The 8,981-nt window shown below is 43.9% G+C and overlaps 1 pseudogene; it reads right to left on the bottom strand.

The window, feature by feature from the left end:
• Window positions 1–879: 879 nt before the first annotated feature.
• Window positions 880–8,298, bottom strand: LOC145356132 (immunoglobulin lambda-1 light chain-like; annotated as a pseudogene).
• Between the last annotated feature and the right edge of the window lie 683 nt (window positions 8,299–8,981).

Genomic DNA, 8,981 nt, shown 5'->3' with positions numbered 1-8,981 from the left:
TAAGTGTACCAGCACCTTTTTTTGCACTTTTACCAACTGAGCAACTTCTTGCTGCTTTTAACAATTTATGTCTTGCAAGCCCAAATCTAACTGAAGAAATAAAACAACGATGTATCAAAGGGGTGACCTATCGACTTTGTTATTCGTGTGAAGAGGAATTATATAAAAAAAACAGACTTGGTCCTGAACTGGTTTGAGTCACTGAAAATGCATTTGGGTGACTTGTTAGTAAAGCGCCTGCTTCAGTATAATCATTATAGGCCAATTAAAATAATCGGTGAGCTTACTAAAAAATGACCAGCAGTACCAGAACTTGCATTGCATCTGGTGTATTAAAAAATGGGGCAGTGACAGAGTTTGCCCTGAATTTTTGGAACCAGGAGGTTAAGAACTGTCTGCCCTTTAATGTATTTTTGTAATCTGTATTCGCAGTTCTGCCCTTTCATCACAATACCAGAATGTAACTCAGTCCATTAAAAAATATTGCAATATTACTTCAATTTAATGTCATCCATCGTCTCCTTGTTGCGCCTGGATGTCACTGACTTTAAATAAAATGTGCAGAATATCACAATGATATAATCTCACTATTTCATTCCTTTTAGAATGTTGCCATTAATTGTTTTTCAGGGGAAGAGAGAGAATAACAGAACATTAGTCGCGATAACGGTATAATGATTTTATTATACAGCGGTATCAATGACATTACACTGAAGCTTTGATCCATTCAGAGTGAACACAGTTAAATTGAAATTAAGGGAATCAGCCGATCTGCTACAAACTGTGATGAACTCTTTGAAACGTTCCACTATTTGCCGATTTTATTTAGACATGAAACTTTACTAACGGCAAAATACAAAAACGCTTTCGATGCATGTATCACATACAGCTGGATCTGGAGATGCTTGTTTGAAGCGGGTTTGCTTGAGTCTCGTGTTTAACCACACAGGAGTAAAGCTCGTGTGAGTTCCACTCTGAGGCTGACAGAGTCAGATAACTGCTCACACTGAACGTGTTGTCCGCCTCCTGCTGGATCCGACTGGTCTCAACCCCATTCCCTCTGACGCTGCCATCGACAGTCCATTCAATCTCCGCAGCTCCAGGGTTAAAACCGCTCACCAAACACACCAGGGTCGCCATGTTCTTCGCTGTGATTTGATCCGATGAAGGCGGAAGGAGAGACACAGTGGGGCTTCGTGGACCTGGAAAGTAGAGACAAGGATCGCACATCCATTAAAAATCAGCGTAATGACTGAATCATTGTTCCACCTTCTTCAAATTGTTTTTTTTTGAAGTCGGTATTATTCTACAAGAATGTATAGATTTTATACATTGGAATCTTATTGATGCCAAATGCAAAAAGGCCGGGACTCTGTTTCTAGAACACATACAACCTGAGAAGGTTTTTCCTTTTTCCCTGAAAGGACAGGAACAAACAAATAAAATCTGATCTAAAGGAAATAGTGGAGTTTGAAATATTAAACAGAAAACTAGGAAGGGAGTTTCAATGCATCCACTTGTGATCTGAGGCAACATAAGAAATAGGAGCAGGAGTCGGCCATCTAGCCCTTCGAGCCTGCTCCGCCATTCAATAAGATCATGGCTGATCTGTCGTGGCTCAGTTCCACATTCCCGCCCCCTCACCATAACCCTTAATCCCCTCACTTATCAAAAACCCATCAACCCGCGTCTTAAAAATATTTAGCGAGGCAGCCTCCCCCACCTCAACGGGCAGAGAATTCCAGAGATTCACCACCCTTTGAGTGAAGAAGTTCCTCCTTAACTCCGTTCTAAACCGCCCCCCCTTTATTTTGAGGCTGTGCCCCCTAGTCCTACTGTCCTTTCTGAGCGGGAAGAGCCTCCCCACCTCTATCCTATCCATCCCATTCATCATCTTATACGTCTCAATGAGATCTCCCCTCATTCTTCTAAACTCTAACGATTACAAGCCTAGTTTACTCAGCCTCTCCTCATAGCTCAACCCCCGCAACTCCGGCATCAGCCTAGTAAATCTCCTCTGCACTCCTTCGAAGGCCAAAATATCCTTGCGTAAGTACGTCGCCCAAAACTGCACACAGTTCTCCAGCTGCGGCCTCACCAATGCCCTATATAGCCGCAGCAAGACCGCCCTACTTTTATACTCAATCCCCCTCGCGATGAAGGCCAGCATCCCATTCGCCTTCCTGACCACCTGCTGCAACTGCAAGCTGGGTTTTTGCGACTCATGCACAAGGACCCCGAGGTCCCTCTGCACCGTCGCCTGCCGCAGTTTTTCTCCACGTAAGTAATAATCCTTCCTACCATTATTCCTACCAAAGTGGACCACCTCGCACTTGCCAACATTAAATTCCATTTGCCAGTTCCTGGCCCATTCGCCCAGCCTATCTAGATCCTTCTGCAGACTCTCCACACCCTCCGCACAATTTGCCGTTCCCCCAATCTTGGTGTCATCAGCAAATTTCGACACCATACACTCGGTTCCCTCCTCCAGATCATCTATATAAATGGTAAATAGCTGAGGCCCCAGCACCGACCCCTGGGGCACTCCACTAGTCACCAACCTCCAATCCGAATAGCACCCATTGACCCCCACTCTCTGCCTCCTATTTGACAACCAGTCCTCTATCCACGCTAACACCCTACCCCCAACTCCATGTCCCCTGACCTTCTGCAATAACCTCTTGTGAGGTACCTTATCAAACGCCTTCTGAAAATCAAGAAAGACCATATCCACCGGCTCTCCTCTATCCACCGCCCTAGACACATCCTCATAGAACTCCAGTAAATTTGTCAGGCATGACTTCCCTTTAACGAAACCGTGCTGCGTCTGCTCTATCAAGCAGTTCCCCTCAAGATGCCTCGCTATTTCCTCCTTGATGACGAATTCTAACATTTTACCTACAACAGACGTTAAACTAACCGGCCTATAATTCCCTGCCTTTTGCCTGGCACCCTTCTTAAACAACGGCGTAACATTAGCCGTTTTCCAATCTTCCGGCACTTCCCCGGAATCCAGCGACGTCTGGAAAATAACCACCAAGGCATCCACTATCACCTCTGCCATTTCTTTCAGAACCCTCGGATGCATTCCATCCGGTCCTGGGGACTTGTCCACAATCAGCCCCTCCAGTCTGTCGAGCACCGCCTCTCTAGTAACAGTAATGTCATTAAGACCCTCCAGTCCTACCACCTTTCCATCGCTAACACCCGGAAAATTATTTACGTCCTCCTCCGTGAAGACAGAAACAAAAAAGTTATTCAAGACCTCAGCCATTTCCCCATCCCCTACCACTAAGTCCCCTTTCTCATCCTTTAAGGGTCCAACGTTCACCCTAGCCAGCCTCTTCCTTTTTATATACTTATAAAAACTCTTGCTATCCTTTTTTATATTAAGCGCTAGCCCAGCTTCATAGTTTCTCCTACCCTTCTTTATCAATTTCTTTGTCAATCCTTGTTGGCATTTAAACCTCGCCCAATCCTCTTCTCGCTCACTACTCTGAGCTACTCTAAACGTCTCCGCTTTTAATTTAACACTTTCCTTCACCTCCTTCGTTATCCACGGCTTATTACTTCTCCTCCTACAGTCCTTTTTGACCATTGGAATAAATTTCTGCTAAGCACCAAGAAAGATCTCCTTAAAAATACTCCACTGCTCCTCAGCAGACCTACCTTCCAACGTGCTCCCCCAGTCCACATTCGCCAATTCCTCTCTCATCCTACCGTACTCCCCTCTGTTCAAACAAACGACACGTGTCCGGGAGTCCGAGCCAATGTCGCGAACACCGAGAATTTCAGAATAACGCTAATCACTCAGAATTTGGGGTCAATATTGGAACCTATGCTGACGGCTACATTTCTGGAGTTTGCAACTCCAAAACCTCGATTCTAAACAATGAAATCGATTGTTTGCTTCTGTCACCAGTTACTTCTCTGACGCAAGTCCTACAGACTGGACTGATATTTGGGTCTGCGAACATTCTTCGCCACGGCTTCACACCGTGTCCCGCCCAGACCAACAGTGACGATGCAGCGTAAATCTTAACAAATATCTCCCTGTCGCAATGGAAATGTTTGGAGACATTTTTTCGGAGTGGAGTGTCACAAACGATTTGTTGCAGCTGAGAGGAAGAGTTTCTAATAAATATTGTAAACAATTGTAATATATAACAACAGAACTGAATGACACCCTCAAAAGGCCAGTAATAAATCACACATGTCCTCATAATTATTTATCTCACACACCTTGTCGTCAAAGCAGATGGACTGTGAGATCTTTCTGTGCTTCGGTAGGGAGCCATGATTCTGACATTGGAAGAATGATTCTACTTCACAAACACTTAATTGTGAGGAAGTTCTGAGGCCGTGATCGGCGCTAAGTCAATGCAGGTTTGCATTTTCGTTCCTTTGACATTAGTCGATATTTGCAAAGCTGAAAGGGCGTTGTATCAGAATCTTGTCTCTTTAAGTGACCATTTACCGCTTAAGTTACCATCTATCACAGTCAATGGGGAAACGCTCAATAAATACGTTAATATAATGTAAGGTTTCGAAGAAAGGGTTCAGATATGAATATCCATTTCAAACTAAAAGTATCAGGCTAACCTTTTACAATTCGCCCTGACATTGAGGTATTACGTCGGCTACAACAGCAATAAGGGTTTTGTCGCTGTCGGTAAAAAATCGATTGTGTTTGGAGCTAGAAATTCGTCTTATATTTTTGTTGGAATGTAATTTGGATGTTGAAACTGAGTCGGCAGACAAATGCCGCAAGCACTTATTTCAAAACTGGTATCTTCTGCCTGCGCCCCCGAGAGTTTCGCTGGATCATCTCAAATGTTTGCACCGATGAGCAAGTGTGAAGATCGACTTCTATTTAGTGGACTTAAGTGAATTATTTTTACACCGGCATTTTCACCAGATCTGATTTCTTAAAGTAATAACTCAAATATTCAAAAGCAGTTTTTTCCCTTTTTGCCTCATGCTTGTCCATTTCACCGTAGTATCGCCCAGTAAACAAATGACTTGAAGAAGCAAGTAATAAAAAAGGGAAAGTAAGATTGAGAAGGGAAGAGACCCTGACCACAGTTTTCCAATCGGGCCCGGAGCAGGTTTGACTCTCGGAGGCAGGAAGAGAGATGAAATTGTCAAAGGGCGAAAGTGGGGCGGCATAATTATAGACCAGTGAACCTAACCTCACTGAAGGGAGAACTAATGGAATAAACGCGGCATAATCAAATATAGCGATCACGGCTTTGCTGCCGGAAAATCTCACCCCATAGCGTTAATTGGTATTTTTGAGCAGGCAGCATGAAGCGGTGAATGACGGCAATATTTTTCGTTTTGTCTACATGGATTTTAGCAAGGCCCTTCGTAAGTTCACACACAGAATGAACAGGTTGGATCCGAAGTTGGCTCAGAGGCAGGGAAGAAAGGGTCCGTATATCAATGAGTGCCTGTATAATTGTTGTTCGATGATACAAATTTGGCAGTGTGGTTGCGAACAAGAAAGCTGGATAATGCAGGAAGACAATGGACGAGTTAGATTAGTGCACCGGCGACAAATGGAATTAAATGCCGAAAAGTATGAGGAACTGCACTTCAGGAAGACCAACAAGACAAGCGAGTACACTGTACAGATGGGAAAATGCCGAGAAATGTAGAGAAAATTAGTGAACAGAAAACGCAGGTCCACAGATTCTGAAGGCGGCTGAGCAACTGGATATAGTAGCAAAGAAGGCATAGGAGGCATTTACATTTATAAGCTGAGGTAGAGATTGTTAGAACTTTGAGGTTATGCTGAAACTGCTGGAAAGACGCATAGGAAAAATGTAATTGTACGAGAACGAGTACAGGGAGATCTAGAGGGATGTCGGCTGGAATGGAATATTTAGTTAGAAGTAAGTATTGAATTGTCCCTTTTCTTCGGAACAGACGAGGCTGAAAGTAAATCCATTTGAAGGCATAATATTCTGAGGTGCCTGGGCAGAATGGATCGGAAAACAGTATTGCCAATGGTTGAGGGGTCGATAAGAACAGGACTTGGATTTGTCGTTAGAAGTAGGAGGTTTCGCGGAGATTCGAAGGGAATAGTTTCACCCAGAGGGTTTAGGGGATGTGGAACCAACTGCTGCAGAGGCTGTTATTGGGAAATTAATGGACACTTAACCGAACATAGAATGTGTAATTTAAAGGCTAATGAATAAATGTTACATTGTTCCTTGTGAACCAGTGCAGACACGATTGGCCAAGTAGACTGCAACAATTTTCCAAAGATATACCATTCTATGATTTTGCGAATATATTATATTGCTTTTTCTCCCTCATTGACGCACAGGAGCTACAGTGTGGATATCTATAAGGTACACTGCCGGAACTCCGACAACAGCTTCCAAACCAGCCATGTGTTCCACTAGACCAACACACGGGCACCAAATGCACGGGTGCAACGCCAGATGGTAAATCCCCAACAAGCCACACAGCATACCAAAGTAGAACTGTACCGCCTTTCCTTCACTGTCGCCTGGCCAAAATCTCTTAACTCCCTTCCTAACAGCTCTGTGGTGTACCTATGACACATGGACGACATCGGTTTGGGAATGCGGCTCACCGTCACTTTATCCGCGGATATTAGGCGGGGGAGATGGGGGTGGTGAAAAGAATGTTACCTTTCTGATCACATCCCATGAATCAATATTGGCAGTAATCTCCATCTTTTGTTCTATTTCTACGAACTGACACTCAGAACCAACAACAATCTGAACGAGTCCACAACAATACTCAAAAACCTGACAACCTTATTCCGAGACATTCCAAGACAACAGATTGGATGGGAAGAAAATGAATGGAAATTTCCGAAGAAAGCAAATATTCCACACATCATTGATGTTTGTTAGTGTGTGATCCAGTAACAATCAGGGTCGATTATTTCTGGCGGAATTCCGGCAGCAGTATGGTTATTTTGTACATCCGGGATTAATGCAAAATATTAGGCTAAGAATCTTGTACTGAACGGTTTTCAGTGAGTTTGGGGACGAGGGGGAGGGAGTCGCACCCAGTCACCACACTATCATTCCGCAAACATAATGCAATCTTGCATTAAATGGAATGAAACAGCCTGATGTGAACGCTTTGAATGCAATTCTAACCCTTTAAACCAGACTACAGAGGCAGCGTATGAAAGAACCTGAACCACTGTATCCCTTCATACAATCATGGAATTATAGACCACTCTAGGTGGCCGATTGTAGCTTGTACAAACTTCCCCATTTAGCATATTTGCATGCCTGTTTTTTCACTTTTGAAATGTTTATCGTCTTGCTAATTATAGTTCCGCTCGCAGTGTTCATACAGCTGGGGCACTCCACTCCTAACACTGGCTAAGCGAAGGGAAACATTCCATCTTTCTAGCAATCGCATTCTCAATCATCTCCTCGCACTGCCGGCTGGATCAGATGGTTCAAAATTCTGCACAGTCCCAGCAGATCAGACGGTAACCTTCCAGTGAAATGAGCTTCACTCGTAATTAAAATACCCTTTACCCTATCACATAACAGCACACACTCCAGAAAATCGCCCAAGTTCTGAGCCCAGCTATCACTGCAATATCATTTGTTGCTGAGCCAAAGATCCCCCATAACAATATTTTAGGAGCAATCATTTTGATTTGCACGAATTCAGTCCACCTATCCGACCGTTTCCAAGTATATTTTGTTATTTAGAAAGCGTCACAAATGTTAGAGGAGAATTAAGTGATTTACTTACTGCCCAGATTCAACTTCGTTCCACTCCCGAAAATGAATCTAACCGCACCGCTGAGCCCAGCACCACAGTAATAATCTGCAGCGTCCTCCGATTGCACGTTGGTGATGGTTAAATGCGTCTTCTTTCTTGATGAGTCCACAGACCCGGCGAATCGATTCGGAATACCCGAAGCCAGACCATTGTACTCGGACCTAACAAACAGAGGGGCGCTGTCGGGATTCTGCCACTACCAGCTCGCCTCGTTGCTGCGAATAGTGCCTCCGGACAGGGTGCAAGTGATGGTGACGGTCTTTCCCGGTGAGGACGAAATGGATCCTGGTTGGGTCAGGACAGGATCCGCAATTGTACCTGGTGAAATGCAAAGTATCGTCAGTCACACACTGTGAAATGTTGAATATAGCTTACAGTTCAGGTTCGTTAAAACACCAGCGCAGAAGCAGATAATGTGAAAAAAATGAGCTTTACTTCAGGCCGACGCCCGTACTTACTGTGGAAACAGAGTATCAGTGCGGCGAGAACTCCAATCGATTGTGTCATGGTGAAGGTTTGGGGAAAGGAAGAAGGAAAATAAATCCTGACACGAACGCGCTTCTGAGTCCATTCCAACCTCTCCTTAAAAAGACTCAAACACCGCAGGGCGAATGAATATGAATTAGGTATGCAAATTTCCTGTCACGTGATATTAGGCCGAAGATCTCCATTTCGGTATTGTCTGATATTTGCAGAATGAGCACGTCAGCCATTTTGGAAATGAAGAAATATAAATCTCCCAAGCTGCAGAACACCATGTAAAATGGCTCAATACCCAAACCCCCTCCCACCCCACCAAAAAAAACCAAACGGTACGGTGAAACATAAAACAGACTAAATGGATCTTTTCTTGATGTCTGGAAGCCTGCAGATTACAGTAAATAAATGCTGCGGGCAGTAAGCTGTTTAATAGGCGTAACGTCCTTGGTGAATAAATTAAAGACGAAAAGTGTGAGTTGAGATTTCATGTCCACACAGAGAGGCGTAAAGCCACACTCCTTATTGGCTTTTCGCGATTGATGGATAGGTAGTTAGGCAGACAGATAGACAGAGAAATAGATAGATCGACAGATAGGTAGAGAGATAGATAGATAGATAGATAGATAGACGTTTGGATCGATAGACAGGTAGATGCATAGATAGATAGACAGATAGACAGATAGACAGATGGACAGAGATAGATAGCCAGT

The sequence above is a fragment of the Carcharhinus amblyrhynchos genome, chromosome 20 (assembly GCF_965287045.1).
Source record: "Carcharhinus amblyrhynchos chromosome 20, sCarAmb.v2.hapA, whole genome shotgun sequence".
NCBI classification, from domain to species: Eukaryota; Metazoa; Chordata; class Chondrichthyes; order Carcharhiniformes; family Carcharhinidae; genus Carcharhinus; species Carcharhinus amblyrhynchos.
The sequence above is the reverse complement of the archived record's forward strand: the minus strand, read 5'-3'. Positions and strand labels throughout refer to the sequence as shown.